The sequence below is a fragment of the Grammomys surdaster genome, unplaced genomic scaffold (assembly GCF_004785775.1).
Source record: "Grammomys surdaster isolate TR1022 unplaced genomic scaffold, NIH_TR_1.0 125098, whole genome shotgun sequence".
NCBI classification, from domain to species: Eukaryota; Metazoa; Chordata; class Mammalia; order Rodentia; family Muridae; genus Grammomys; species Grammomys surdaster.
Genome location: NW_021620001.1, coordinates 472,048 through 488,137, shown reverse-complemented (window position 1 = coordinate 488,137; position 16,090 = coordinate 472,048). Strand labels below are relative to the sequence as shown.

Below are 16,090 nucleotides of genomic sequence, written 5' to 3'. Positions count from 1 at the left end.
CTCTCTCTCTCTCTCTCTCTCTCTCTCTCTCTCTCTCTCTCTCTCTCACACACACACACACACACACACACACACACATCACCTCCATGGAAGATGTGGCACCCATTTATTTATTTCAATTTGCATTCCCTAATTTAATAATATAACTATTATCAATATACTGTTTAGAACTACTTTTCTTCTTTTTTGATAAAAACAAATTTATATCCCTCAGCATAGAAAGAAAGTAATTAAGAAAAAACAGTCGGGTTGGTGAGACTGAGACAAGTTCCAAGAAAGCCTGGATCACATAGCAAGACCTTGCCTTCAAAAACAAGCAAAGGAAACCTCAGCAGAACCAAAAAGAACTTGACCTCCAGACCTCTTGCCTTTCATTTCCTGATGGTGGGAAAGTTAGTCCAACCAAATCCTACATGGCATCATGTGCTAATAAGGGCTAATGCAATGCTCATATGAAAACAAATGCCACAGAAGTACTGCACAGCATTTGTGAAATAATTTCCTAGATAAGCCAGGCATGGTGACACACGAGTATAATCCCAACTCGGAAGACTGAGGAAGGACAGGAAGTTCAAGGTCAGTTTGGTCTACATGTGAGTTCCAGGCCAGCCAGGGCTACATAGTGAGACATCTATCTTTAAAAAAAAAAAAAAAAAAAAAAACCCCCCTTGGCTCCATATCAAGGGGGAACCCCGACGGGGGTGGGGGGGGGGGGGGCAAGAAGACGGCGGACGCGGAGGGAGGGAAGGAGGGAGGGAGAGAGGGAGACAGGGAGACAGAGACGCAGAGAAAGACTGACTCCTTTATCCATGGACCATTTACTGAGCACCTACTATGCAGCAGCCCTTATTCTAGCACAGAAATGAAGACAAAGTCTCTGTTGTCATGAAGATGGCAAGGAAGGAAGGAAGGAAGGAAGGAAGGAAGGAAGGAAGGAAGGAAGGAAGGAAGGAAGGAGTGAGTTATAATATTCAATAAATATATAAATAACATAACAGCAGATGGATAGATACATGGCACAAAGAAAACAATGGAGCAGAGGACAAAGATTTGCCACTTTGAGGGCCGTCTGGATTACACAGCGAGTTCTAGACTACCCTTGACAACTTTGTGAGACTCTGTCTCAAAATGAAAAAACCTACAGAGCTGTGTGAAAAGACAGCTCAGCAATAGAATGCCTGTCCAGAATGGGTTGAACCCAGAAAGTGCCAGTACCAGAAGAACTTGAAGGAGAATTTTAAGAAAACAATTTACCAGCTTCCCGACTCGGTATAACTGCATCGTTTTTTTTTTCATATATGAAAAAATAACAACTGAAGACATATTATAGTTGAGCCTGCTACTTTTCACTTAGAAAAAACATAAGGGTCTCTTCCTATTTAAAGCCTTCGTCACCTTTATGATTTTAAGAAAACCACAATGGGGCTGGCAGCACAGTTCGTACTGTTCTTGCAAAGCATGTGCAGAGCCATAGGTTCCAGAGTAGGAGGGCTGGGAAAACAGCTCAGGTACTGGAGTGCTTTCCACACAAGCCTGAGGACCTGAGTTCAGATTCTCAACTCCTGTGTAAAAAGCCACTACAGTAACCAGGGCCTGTAATCCCTGGACGGGGAATCAAAGATGGTGGAAACTTGGGGCTTGCTGGCAAGCCAGTAGGAGATCTTATCTCAAAAACTAAGGTGGAGAGACAAGAAGATATCCAACATGAAATTCTGGCTTCCAAAAACACATGCACATACATGTAAACACATGAACATTTACATACCCATACAACACACAAACACAAGAAGGTAAGAGAAAAAGAAAATTAGTAAATACTAAAATTTCTTTTCACAAGCTTCAGGAGTTTGAAAGTGTGCTGATGCCTCAGCACAAAAATCAAAAGGCCAAAACACTCACTTCCTCTTCTTCTGTACATCATTTTGCTGATTCCCCAGTACACTAGATGAAATGTCTAGTCTTGTCTATCTTTCAAAACTACACTGACATCATTCATACATATTTTTTTTTAATTTTTTTAAGTGCAGGAGTGGTGGCTTACACTATATCCCCAGCACTTGGAAGACAGAGGTAGAAGGACCACACAGTGAGTTTGAAGCCAGTTTGGTGTACTACTTAGTCCTTAATTATAAAATTCTTTTGCGTCTCGAAAAACCAAAAAATAAAATAAAATTCTTTTGCGTGAATATAGTCTCATTCTGTCTGGCTTTCTTTTCCTTTTTCTTTTTTAATCTTCTTCCCCCTCTCTTCTTTCTTACTGAATGACAAAATCTGGGGACTGTTAAGTCCCCTCCAAAGCATATCTTTATTTCAGGAATTCTTAATCATTTTGTGCACGGATCTACCTCTTTGATAGTCTGGGCAACTTTAAAGTTCCCTTCTCAAATTGCTTTTAAAAGCAAAACTACTATGAGTACAAAACTTATTATACTGACATATTATGAAATAAGAAACTGACATGTATAGCAATAGCTTATTATATAAGATATAACAGAAACTCAAAGAAATCCATCAATAAACATATTTTGATAAGGTTCCAACTGTAAACATGACACAAAAATATCTGTAATTTCTATTGGTGACAAACTCACAGGGATTGCTAATACTATTGTGGTTTTGGTGCCTGCTTTCACAACTAAAGGCAACAGTCAGTTTCAATTACTGATTTGTAAATAAAGGTGTAATTTTACCCTCATTCTCGCTAAAGGACCAGTTACATTCTGTCTACATTCAATCCACCAAGGAACCCCAAGTTGGGAACTCTAGTTCCAAGCCCTCAACCTTTTTGCTCAAACTGAAATTTTTCATTTTATTAAGCGTAATTTAGATGAATTTTAACGTTAAAAAACAGAGTCCTCCTCGTTCCTACAGCTCATCTGACACCTCACCTCATCTCTATTTAGAATTATGCACTAAATCCCGTTCGTTTCTGAGGTCTGCCCAGCTAGCACTCGTGACAATTCTGTCCGTCAATAAAAGGCGACACTGAAAGAAGAGAAATGGACAGACAGACACTTCCAGACGACCACCAGCAAGTGCACGGACGCCAAGACCAGCGCGCGTTTGCGGGTGCACGGCGTCCCTAACTCGGAGCGTCCGGCGCGTCCCTGGCGGCGCTCCCAAGCCACTCGGTCCGCTCCCGGTCTCCGGAGCTCCGCTGCCCACCTGCCCCGGACGTCCACAGAGGCGACCCGCGCTACTGCGCCCCTTCCCGCCGCGTCGAGCTCCCGCCCCATCCCCCATGCGCTCTGTGTCCCCGCCGCCTCAGGCCGGCCGCCGGGGCCTGCACGCCGCCACCCCTCTCGCAGGGCCCGGCCGCGCGGCTTCCCACCCCAGCGTCGCTGGGCGCGGGGCAGGCCCGGGGCCCGGGGATCCGGGCGGGGCGGCCGTCAGGCGCGGGCTGCGGTGCTAGGCCAGACGGCAGGACACGCGGCGCGGCCCGCCCGGAAAGGCGCACTCACCGGTGAGGTCATGCGGAAGACGGCGCCCGGGTCCTCGCCGGACGGCCACTCACCCTCGGAGCCGTCGCCCTCGCTGCGAACTGCCACCGCCGCCCAGCCGCCGCCACAGATCGCCAGTCGGTTTCCCTGCCTCCTGCGGCGGCGCTGCCCCCTCACTAGTGCGCGTGCGCGGCGCCGCGGGGGCCCCTGGGATCGGTGGTCCGGACTGCGGCCGCCCTTCCGCTCCGGGTCGCGAACCGCCTTACCCGGACCTGTCCGCCGATCCCCGTCCTTCACGTCTCCGTGTACCTGGTGCTGGAGAAGACATGTGGGGAAAAAAATGACACTCCTCACTTGCTCGGAACACCATCCAATGACTTCTCTCTCTCTCTTTCCCTTTCACTTAAAAGCCATGCCAATTAGACAGTATCTTCATTTTTAGCTAATAAATCTAATTTCCCACTACTCGCTTTGTCGATTTTTATTGTAAACCATAGTTACATTAAATAGGTTTAGGTCGATTTTGTTTTGTTTTTTTAAACAAAAATGACACATGACGCGTCAAGTTAACAGAAGTGAACAGTCATAGAAACCTTAGAGTTAGAACATACCTTAAAGGTCATCGGTGCAGTTCCCACCCAGGCAAGAATATTCTCCTGCACGTTCAGCCAGATGGCCTCCCCCTCTCACTTCTGTTTCGGATGTTCCCGTATCAGGCAGCTCACTACCTCTAAGAACTGCAGCCTGCTCCTTTCTGTTGGACAGCTCTAAAAGTTAAGACAGTTCCGCCTCCTGCTGAGCTGAAATCTGCTTCCCTTGTCTTCCCACCCTTTGCTACTAAACTGCACGGAAGCAAGGACAATTGGTTCCCACTTGACAGCACTTTAAAACATTGAAGACAATGAATATATCCTCCAACACTAAAAGTCTCCTGCCCCACCCGCAATGGGTGTGTGTGTGTGTGTGTGTGTGTGTGTGTGTGAAAATTCATCTTCCCAACTATTTCAAACATAAATCAGATCCTAGACAGTTTTCTACCCGTCTTCCATGCACTTTCTTTAAAAATCATCAGAATTTAACTGGGATGGTAGCTATCACCTGTAGTCTAAACCTTTGGAAGGCTGAGACAAAAATCTCAGAATTAGACAAAAGTTTAAACCAGCCTGAGCTACACAGGATGTCTAGACTTGTCGGAGCTATCCTTTAAGACTCTGCCTCAAAAGGGAAATTTTTTTTGTCAGAATTTGGTTCCTATCTGCTACTTTGTTGCAATTGCATTGTGATTAGCTAGTAAAATGTCTTTGGTACCATGTTGCCATTCAATAGAGTCTGAAAGTGAGTTCAATTAAAGATTATCAGTCCGGTCTGTTACATTGTACAAAGAGCCAACCAGATGAAAAAGCAAGTGGATACAATTTACAATCTAAAGTGGAAAGTAACTCCCATAGATTAAGGATTGCAACAATAAACTAAATTACAAAGTGCTATGAAGAATTACAAAGTGTTATGAGATTTCCCAGAAAGAGACCATATTGAATTAAGAAATCAAGACCTAGGCTAAGTTTGGTGGCCCATGACTTTAATCCCAGTAAATGGAAGGCAGAATCAGACCAATCTCTGAGTTCCAGGATAACCAGGGTTATACAGAGAGACCTTGTCTCAAAAGACCTCAAAAAAAGAAAGAAAAAGAAAAGAAAAAGAAATTTGGCTGTGACTGGATATCAAGGTAGGAGATGAGTCAAGACCCCAGCACTCAAGAGGCAGAGGCAGGTGGATCTCTGAGTTCAAGGCTGGTCTAGTCTACAGAGAGAGATCCAGGACAATGCTACACAGAGAAACCTTGTCTAAAAAAAGAAAAGAAGAAAAAAGAAAAAATATAAAAGAGAGAGAAAGAGAGAGAGAGAAAGAGAGAGAGAGAGAGATTGAGAATAAAACTTGTAGATTGCATAAGGGGAAACCCAGCCTGTACAGAAGACTGTGTTCAAAGGCTCTGGAGCACAAAAGTAGAAGGTACAAGAAAGGTTTTCAAAGACACAAAAGGAAACCTTCAGGTAAAAGTATTTGCCACCAAACTTAACTACAGGAGTTTGACCACAAACACCCCACATAGTGGAGGAAGGAGAAATGACTCCTGCAATGCCTTGTGACCACTACTGTGACAAAACCTTGCTCCCCATAAACAAATAAATAGTGTGAATGTGTGTAAATACATAATTGAATACACATAAATAATAAGAAAGAGCAAGGTGCTAAAGGATCTAAGAGTTCGGAAGGAAGTAGACTGTGCTTTGTAAGTACAGAGAGGACAGGAATGTTCAGTTCACTGGCCTGAGCCCTGTCCTGTCACCTACAAATGGAGTGTCTGAGCTACACAGACAGCTTTTAATCTTTCCATTCAGCACTTCCAAAGAATATAACATTCTTACCAGAACCCTGGATCACTACAACAGTGATTCTTGTTATAGTAGTCTGTGGAGTACACACTTTACATGTGGGAAAGCAAAATGTGATCAAAATTAATAAATTTGGAAAAATGATCAGCTGGGCGGTGGTGGTGCACGCCTTTAATCCCAGCACTTGGGAGGCAGAGGTAGGCGGATTTCTGAGTTCGAGGCCAGCCTGGTCTACAGAGTGAGTTCCAGGACAGCCAGGGATACACAGAGAAACCCTGTCTCGAAAAACAAAAAAAAAAAATCATAATTTAATAAATAGTGCTGCTCTATAGGGAGAGCAACTGTGCTCTTTCTAGAATTTGTCATAGTGATAATTTTTCTCCTTGCTATTATTTGGGTGTGGTGGTTTACACCTGTAATGGCAGCATTTGGGAGATGGAAATGGGAAAATGGAGAGTTTGAAGCCAGTACAGGATATCTGAGACTCTGTTTCAAGAATAAAGAAATAAAAACAATGGATTCTATCCAAAGACATTCTTTTGATACACAACTCAGCCAACCATGATATACAAGCATGCACAATTATTTGGCACAGTCACCAATTCTTGTTGAATCATGGTGGTACACACAGGTAATGTCAGTGCTTAGGAGGCTGCGACAGGAGAATCACAATTTGACATCTCCATAGCCTGGAGAGCAAGACCTTGTCTCAATTGACCGAAGCAGTGCCAATTCATACTGGATCTTCATGAAAGTTCAGCTATTCTAACTCTCGGTTATGTGCTGCCCAGTAAAGTTCTCTCAGAAGCACACAGCAGTGACAAACTCAGACTTCAAACTTTTGAAAGGATTGCTTTCTTTTCTTGTGCACCTAACCAGTCTTAGAGAAAAAGATAATACAAAACAAACAAAAATTGGGTGATCTGCCAAACTTCAGTATTAATTAGATGTGTTAAACTACAAAAAAAATTTAAAGCAGTAACTTTGTAAATTCAAGGCCAGTCTAGTCTGCATAACAAGCTCCAGGCCAGCCAGGGTTATATAATGAGACTTTTTATTAAGAAAGAGAGAAGGAAGAGGAGGAAGAAAAGGAGGAGAAGGAAGAAGAGGAGGGGGAAGAATAGAAGGAGGAGGAGAAGAGGACTGGAGTGATGATTCAGCAGTTAAAAGCACTGACTGCTCTTCCAGAGGTCCTGAGTTCAGTTCCCAGCAACCACATGGTGACTCACAACCATCTGTAATGGGATCTGATGCCCTCTTCTGGTGTGTCTGAAGACAGCTACAGTGTATCACAAATATAAAATAAATAAATAAATAAATAAATAAATAGGAAGAGGAAGAAGGAGATGATGATGAAACAGCAGTTGAAGCCACCTAGCTTGATGGCACATGCTTTTAATCCCAGCACTTCAGATGCAGAGGCAGGAGGATCTCTATGAGTTTGAAGCCAACCTGATCTACATAGTGAGTTCCAGGACAGCCAAAGTTTCATAATAGAACTTCTCTCAAAAAGATTTTTTTGGGGTTTTTTTGTTTTGTTTTTCTTTTTGGTTTTCGAGACAGGGTTTCTCTGTGTAGCCCTAGCTGTCCTGGAACTCACTCTGTAGACCAGGCTGGCCTCGGACTCAGAAATCCGCCTACCTCTGCCTCCCAAGTGCTGGTACTAAAGGTGTGCACCACCACCGCCCGGCTTCAAAAAATTTTTTTAAAGATTTATTTATTTATTTTATGTATATTAGTACACTATAGCTATCTCCAGACACATGGCAAGAGGGCATCGGATCCCATTAAAGATGGTTGTGAGCTACCATGTGGTTGTTGGGAATTGAACTCAGGACCTCTAGAAGAGCATTCAGTGCTCTTAACTGCTGAGCCATCTCTTCAGCCCTCAAAAAGATTTTTTTAAACTCATTTTTAACTTACCTATCTATCTATCTATCTATCTATCTATCCTTCTATCTATTGTTACTTATGGATGTCAGTGGACAACCTGTAGAAGTTTGTTTTCCCCTTCTATAAGGGAGAACCTGGGATTCGAACTAGATGATCGGACTTATCAGCAAACACATTGACCTTCTGAGTCGTCTCTCTCTGACACCACCACCGCCACATGTTCATTTTACTGTTGACTTGTTTATTTGCAGTGTTGGAAATTGTACCCAGAGAAACAACAGGGGACCTCACACATGCTATGCAAGTGCTCTATCTACTGCTAAGTCACACACTCGACTTGTTTAAAATCCCTAATTAGTCCCTGAAGTAAGAGAACCCCATACCATTAACACTTGTTTACCTAGAACCTGATTAGAGACCTAGAAATAAATAAGGGTTTGGCTTTTTGAGGTTTTTTTGTTGTTGTTGTTTTTTGTTTGTCTGTTTGTTTGTTTTTGTTTTTCTTTTAGAAACAAGGTTTCTCTGTGTGTAGCCGTGACTGTCCTAGAATTTATGTGTAGACCAGGCTGGCCTCAAACTCAGAGATTCCCCTGCCTCTACCTCCTGAGTGCTGGTATTAAAGGCATGAGCCACTACCACCGAACTGTTTGGGTTTTGAAAAGACTTATTTTTATTATTTTTAATTGCATGTGTGCATGTGGGTCTGTGCACATGAGTACAGGCCAGGCGATCAAGGAGGACAGAGGTATTGATTGGATCCCCTAGTACTGAAGTAATAAGTGGCTGGAAGGCACCCAACTGGATGTTAGAAACCAAAATTGGGTGCTGTGGAAGAGCAAGATTCCCTCAAGCCATCTCTCCAGCCCCATGTTGGCTTTTTGTTTTTTTATATTTATGCATTTGGTGTGTGTGTGTGTGTGTGTGTGTAAGTGGGAAGAAATGAACGTGTGTGTCTTCTGTGTGAGTGTGTGTGTGTCTGTGTGTGTGCAGGTCAGGGGACAACTAGTGTAAGTCAGTTCTCTCCTTCCACCATAGGGGTTCTGGGGATCAAACTCAGGTCATAGGGCTTGGAGGCCTTTATCTTTTGAGCCACCTCACTGACCCTACATTAGAGCCCATATATCAGAGTCTACCACGTCCCTACTGAAAATTATCCTAGAAAGAAAAACAAGGCCCTATCTAGAAAGAAAGATTTTTAAAAAGCAGGGTGGTGGTGACACACACCTTTAGTCCCAGAATTCTGAGGGAGAAGCAGGTGGCTCTCTGAGTTCTACAGAGCAAGTTACAGGACAGCCAGGGCTACAGAGAGAAATCCTGTTTCAAAAACAATAAGAAAAGAAATAAAGAAATAAAGAATATGAAGTGAAGGATGCCAAATCAAACAATAAGAGATTTACCTAAGACATCCTTTTAAGTACTTTAACCATAAGACAGGGATGGCAATGACTCTATTCCATCTGATAGTTATGAAGATAAAGCCAAAGGAGAAAAAAAGCCAAAGGAGATCTGATTGGTCTCCAATCAGGTTCTAGAAAAAGAAAAATATCCCTTATTTCATTTCTTCCTAGTTCTACACAGAGAAAGCAACCCTTCTCAGCCTGTATGCAAATGTGTGTATGTGTGTATCTAGTACAACAAATAAGATTACATTTTACCTTCTTAAAAAAACAAAAAACAAAAAAAAAGAGCTTAAAAAAAATTTCTGAGCTCGAGGCCAGCCTGGTCTACAGAGTGAGTTCCAGGACAGCCAGGGCTACACAGAAACCCTGTCTCGAAAAACAAAACAAAAAAAAAAGCTTTAAAAAAAACCCAAACATTTTATTTATTTGATTATTTTATGTGAGTACAGTGTAGCTGTCTTCAGACACACCAGAAGAGGGCATCAGGTCCCATTACAGATGGTTGTGAGCCACCATGTGGTTGCTGGGAATTGAACTCAGGACCTCTGGAAGAGCAGTCAGTGCTCTTAATCACTGAACCATCTAACCATCCTCCCACATTTTACATTCTATTCTATGTTCTACAACACTTTTTATTTAACACTATATCTTAGGCATCTTTCCTTATTGGTACTTAAAGAATGGCCTCACTGGCAGGATATAGTGGCTCTTTCATTTACTCTCCGCACTCAAGAGGCAGAGAAAGTAAGTTTGAGGCCATCTTGGTCTACGCAGCAAGTGCCAGGCCAGCCAGAGTTACTTAGTAAGACATAAGTAAGAAACATGGCTGGAGATAGAGAGCAGTGGTACGCTGGAGGGACTGAATTTAAACCCTGATGCTGAGACAACAACAAAAAGTAATGGGAATGTTAACTGGCAATGAGCAATATGGAAACCAGGATAGCAAGTCCTCAAAATTCTAAAACTAGAACATCTCTATGGTCCAGACAATAGACTTCTGACTGTATATCCAAAGGAACCCAAGACTCCTACAGAGTTACCTGCTCATCCATATTTATTGCAGTACTATTTACAATAGCCAAGATGCCCACTAACAGATAGAGAAAATGTGGGCCAGACGTGATAGCCCACACCTTTAATTCCAGCACATGGGAGGCAGAGACAGGTGGCTTTCAGTAAATCTGAGATCAGCCTGGTCTACATATGAGTTTTAAAACAGAACCACCAGAACTACAGAATGAAACCCTGTCTCAAAGAAGAAAGAAAGACAGAGAGAGAGAGAGAGAGAGAGAGAGAGAGAGAGAGAGAGAGAGAGAGAGAGAGAGGAAGAAGAAGAGGAGGAAGAGGAGGAGGAGGAGGAGGAGGAGGAGGAAGAGGAAGAAGAAGAGGAGGAAGAAGAGGAGGAGGAAGAAAGGAGCAAGGTGGTTCACAGAATAAAGGCAATCGCCACCAAACTTGACAGTTTGATTTCTGGAACCCCCTGGACAGAACTGACTAACTCCCAAAAACTTTCCTCTGAGATTCACACACATACCCCCACACAGGCCATAAAACATAAATGTTTAAAAAAATACATGGAGATGAATTAAAACAAACTATATGCCAATATGAATTTTCAGGTTTTATATAGGAGGATATTGAGGAGAGACACAGGGCTTTATAACTTTTCCAATATTGTAAGTCTGTAACTATCTCAAAATCTAAAGGTTTTAGAAAATACCAGTAAGGAGGCCTAGGGATGTACCTGAGTTAGGAGAGAACTTGCCTAGCATGGAGAACTCCTGAATTTCATCCTATCAGGTTATAAAACTGAGAGTGGCACATCTGAAACCCCAGCCAGCGTTTAGACAGCAGAGGCAGGGGGATCAAAAGTTCAAAGTAGGCCTCAGCCACACCAGTAACTTCAAGACCAGCCTGGACTACATGAGCCCTGATTTCAAAATAAAAGGTAAGGAGGTAAAAACATACACAAGAGTTATTGACAGTATATATAACAAAATGACTAATATTTACAATATAAATCAAGAATGAGAAAGCCAATGGAAAAAAATGGGATGAGCATAAAGTGGAAACTTAAGGATTCTTTGGAAAGTCAGTTGTATTAGATAGAGTTTTGCTGGGGCAAGCACATGAAGGAGTGTTTCCTGTAGTGGACACAGGTGAAAGACTAAGGCAGACTTGTGAAGGAAGGTTTCACTGAATCGGACACAGAAGAGGATGTTCTGTTAAAGCAAGCACGGGAAAGGACACGTGATGAAGGATTCTTTACTAACAATACGCATGTATTGGTCCACCTTACATTTCATAGTTGAGCTCCATTTGTCGGGACTCCATAGAGAGAAATTCGGCTTTTTTGCTGCTTCCAAGGACTCGGGCTGATTGGCAGAGTGATGTCAACTGAGACAGGTGCTCGTGCCGAGGCAAGACCTGTGGGGGACACGTGATGTGTGGAGGGTATAAACAGGACGTGATGGACAGTGACTGAGGCTGAGTTTGACTTGCTTATAGAGCTAGCTGTGTAACACTTGTGGGTCTCATGTCTTTACTGCTCTTCAATCTGTTGAAAGAGGCCCAGCCAAGAACTTCTCCTGGTATCCCTCTCAGTCCCTCCTGTTGACCTGTGCCCAGGCTAAGGCCTGGCTGTCTGTTGGGTCATGTCACCACTGTTGCTAACCTGATTCTGCTGAACTGGTCTACTGGTGTATCCATGAAGTATTTACGAGTAAATCGAGCTACCTTTGCTGACCTGTGAACTGAACTGCCAATTTCCAGACAACATAGACAATAGATGCTCCAAAGAACCTTTCTAAACAGGTCTACTTCCCTCGTATACTTTCTTTTCCACTACCTCTGGTGAGTAACGGGCTACATGGAGGGTAAAATGTTTAAAACTTGGCTGGAGAGATGGCTCAGTGGTTAAGAGAACTGACTGTTCTTCCAGAGGTCCTGAGTTCAATTCCCAGCAACCAGGTGGTAGCTCACAGCCATCTGTAATGGGATCCAATACCACCTTCTGGTCTGTCTGAAGACAGTAACAGTATACCCATATACATAAAATAAATAAACCCTTTTTTAAAAAAAAAGCTTAAAAACCATCATTAAAAGTAAGGTTTGAAAAAATTTATGTTACATGGGCAACTTCAGAAAAATAATAGAAATCCATATAGTGAATGCAAACATATGTTTGAGGTTGCAGATGTAGCTGAGAGGTAAAGTGCCTGGCATTTGCAAAGCCCTGAGTTCAGTCCCTAACAATGAACACAAAGAGAGAGATGGTAAGATGGTTCACTAGGTAAAGGTGGGTGCTGCCAAATCTGACAACTGGAGTTTGATCCCTGGAATCTATGTGGAAGTCAAGAACCGACTCCCTCTGACTTATATATGAATACTATACTATGTGCATGCCCACTTACATATAGCCTCTTACCACCCCACCCCCTACGCCTCAAGTAAATGTAACTTAAAACCAAATGGATCATATATATAATATTTTATATTTATAAATATATGTTATGAAATTATATATATATGTGTGTGTATATGTATATGTACAATTTGGTTTTGAGACAGGATATCACTATGTAGCTTTGCTGGCTCAATATATAGACCAGGCTGGCCTCAAACTCACAGAGATTCACCTGCCTTGGCCTCCCCACACCTGGCTCTCAATAGATAAATAAATACATAATCTCATTAGTAATGAAGAAAACCATAGAAGAGGCCAGTACACATCCCCCAGATTATGGAAAGAAAACATTTGCAGCAAGAATGTATAATAGCCTGGCAGTTCGTGGTATAGGCCTTTGATCCCAGCACATGGGAGGCAGAGGCAGGCAGATCTCTGAGTTAGAGACCAGCCTGGTCTACAGAGTAAGTTCCAGAACAGCCAGGGCTACACAGAGAGAAACCCTGTCTCAGAAAACAAAACAAAACAAAACAAAACAAAACAAAACAAAACAAAACAAAACAAAACAAAAAACAAAAACTAAGGGGCTGGTAAGATGGCTCAGCAGAGCACTGAATGCTCTTCCAATTCCCAGAAACCATGTGGTGGCTCACAACCATCTGTAATTGGATCTGATGCCCTCTTCTGGTTTGTCTGAAGACAACTACAGTGTACTCAGATATATACAATTAATAACAAACAAACAAACAAAATAACAAAAACTCAAGAACAACAAAAAACAAACAAAAACCACCATCACCGACAAAAGAATCTACAGTAATGGAGCCAGTTAGATAGCTCAGCAGCCCAAAATACTGGTTGCACAAGCTTGACTCAGAATTTGATCCCGTAAACTCCAAGTAAAAGTCAGCTGGAGTGCCTTATACCGATGATCCTAGCACTCCTGCAGTGAAGTATGTGTTGGAGACAGAAGCATCACCTGAGAGCTTGTCAGCCAGGTAGACTTGAGTATGTATGCAGATACAGAAACTGGAGAATCCTATCTCAATCAAGGTCCCAAGAAAGGATCATCTGCCTTGCCTCCAAATGCACACAGCATTCCACATTCCTCTGAGGTAATACAAAGAATCCCAAACTGTCAGTGTTGGTGGCAGTGGCTTTCATGCTGAGAAACCTTACTGTTTTCTTTGTTTCTTTCAGATTGAGCAAGGTCTCATTCATTAGCTCAGGGGTGCCCTGTGTCACTATGTAACCCACACTGACCTGACCTTGTGGTGATTCTTCTGCCTCAAGCTCCTGCAATTATAGCAATAGCTACCATGTCTGGCTTATATCCCTCACATTTTCTGTGAGGTCTAGGCTGGCCCTGACCTCATTATCTGTGATGGTTTGGATATGTTTGGCCCAAGGAGTGGCACTTTTTGGAGGTGTGGCCTTGTTGGAGTAGGTACTGCCTTGTTGGAGGAAGTGTATCACTGTGGGCATGGGCTCTAAGACACCTGCTTTAAGGAAGCCTATCTTCTGAACAAAATATAGAACCCTCAGCTCCTCCTGCACCATGCCTGCCTGGATGCTACCATGCTCTAGCCTTGATGATAATGGACTGAACCTCTGAACCTGTAAGCCAGCCCCAATTAAATGTTGTCCTTTTAAGAGTTGCCTTGGTCATGGTGTCTCTGTTCACAGCAGTAAAACTCTAACTAAGACATTATATTCCTGCCTCAACCTTCTGAGTGTTGGGATTACATACTGTCTTTCTTTCTTTTCTTTTCATTTATTTATTTATTTATTTATTTATTTATTTATTTTTGTTTTTTTTTCGAGACAGGGTTTCTCTGTGTAGCCCTGGCTGTCCTGGAACTCATTCTGTAGACCAGGCTGGTCTCAAACTCAGAAATCCACCTGCCTCTGCCTCCCAAGTGCTGGGATTAAAGGCGCGCGCCACCACCACCCGGCTCTGTCTTTCTTTCTAAACAAAAAGAATTGAGATCAACAGGGCAGGAAGAAAAAGGGAAAGCCTTGTCTAGTTAAGATGTTGAGTGTGTGTCTTTGGAAAGAAATGAAGGCTTAGTCTCAGGGTCTTCACTGTTTAATGTTGGGATTTCTGCTTTGCTGTCCTGCCAGGACAACGTGAGTGAATGTGTGTAGAAGTATTCTGAGAGGTGGAGTGTAGTGTTAATATTCCTCACGTAGACTCTGAGAAGACATTTTAAAATAAAGATTTTATTTATTTTAATTTTAAGTGTCATGAATATTTTGCTTGCATGTATGTATGTATGTATGTATGTATGCATGCATGCATGCATGTGTAACATGTGCGTGACTGATTCCCACTGAGGCATCAGATTCCCTGGAACAGGAGTTTGGATAGCTGTTAGCTATCATTTGGGTACTAGGAACTGAATCTTGATCCTCTGCAAGATCAGTAAGTGATCTTAACCACTGATCCTTTGTTCCAGCCCTGAGAAGACATATTCAAGGTTTTTAAAAAGACTTATTAATTTATTTTATGGGTAAGTACATTCTTGCTCTCTTCAGACACACCAGAAGAGGGCATTGGATCCCATTACAGATGGTTGTGAGCCACCATGTGGTTGCTGGAATTGAACTCAGGACCTCTGGAAGAGCAGCCAGTGCTCTTAACTTCTGAGCCATCTCTTTAGCCTTGAGAAGACATATTTATTAATCAAACTCTTCCATTAATGGACTGTAGGAGACTCAGTTTTATTTAGTGGGTTTGTGTGTGTGTGTGTATTTGTGTATATGCATTTGTATGTGCTTGTGTGTGTGTGTTGTGTATTTGTGTATATGCATTTGTACATGCTTGTGTGCGTGTGTGTATGTGTGTTTGTATCTAGGCCTTTGAGGTCAGAGGACTTGGTTCTCTCCTGCCACCTTGTGGGACTCAAGAATCAAACTAGGTCATCAAGTAACAGGCCCTCAGTCAGACCTTAGCACAACTGACTCCATGACTTGAGTACCATTCATGCTATAAAACTCCACACATGGACAGCACCATCTATCCTCAACACTAAAACAATGATCTAATCCATCAAAGCCTACAGATCTAGGAAAATCTCTAATGTACTCACCTTGCTTTTTTGGCTTCTGTAATTCTCCTCTGGCTAACTGTTCTTATTAACCGAAGTATGTCAACCCAGAATATGGTTTTCGAACATAAAAGCTCACCCTGAGAAAGATTTGATGTTACACTGAGGTCTTGAATACCCAGTGTAGTCACTGGCTGGCTAATAAGGGCTTTCTATTGGCTTAAACCCATGTCTGAGCAGTCTTCTCTAGTAAATACCCCACAACAATCGGGCCTGTAAATAAACTCTGAGATATCACACCTGCCATTAGAGTCAGTTTTCAAGATTTCTTTCAGTGAAAATTCATCAGTCACTGCTTTGAATTTGTCAAAGACTTTTAGACATGCTTTTAAAGTGGCACATCTAACTCACTGAAGTGGTCCACTAGTGAACACCTGTAATCCCAGTACTCTCGAGGCAGAGGCAAGCAGATCTCTATGAGCTAGCGTTCAGCCTGAACTACATAATG

General features: G+C 42.5%; 1 protein-coding gene across 3 annotated transcripts in view; it reads right to left on the bottom strand.

Moving 5' to 3' along the window:
- Gapvd1 (GTPase activating protein and VPS9 domains 1) overlaps nucleotides 1–3,755 on the bottom strand; it is an 84,453-nt gene extending 80,698 nt beyond the window's left edge. For 2 of the 3 annotated variants that reach the window (XM_028785059.1, XM_028785060.1), the window contains exon 1: nucleotides 3,462–3,755. The gene's annotated coding sequence lies outside the window, so the exon portion shown is untranslated. The remainder of the gene's footprint in view (nucleotides 1–3,461) is intronic. The other variant, XM_028785063.1, reaches the window with a different exon arrangement.
- Between the last annotated feature and the right edge of the window lie 12,335 nt (nucleotides 3,756–16,090).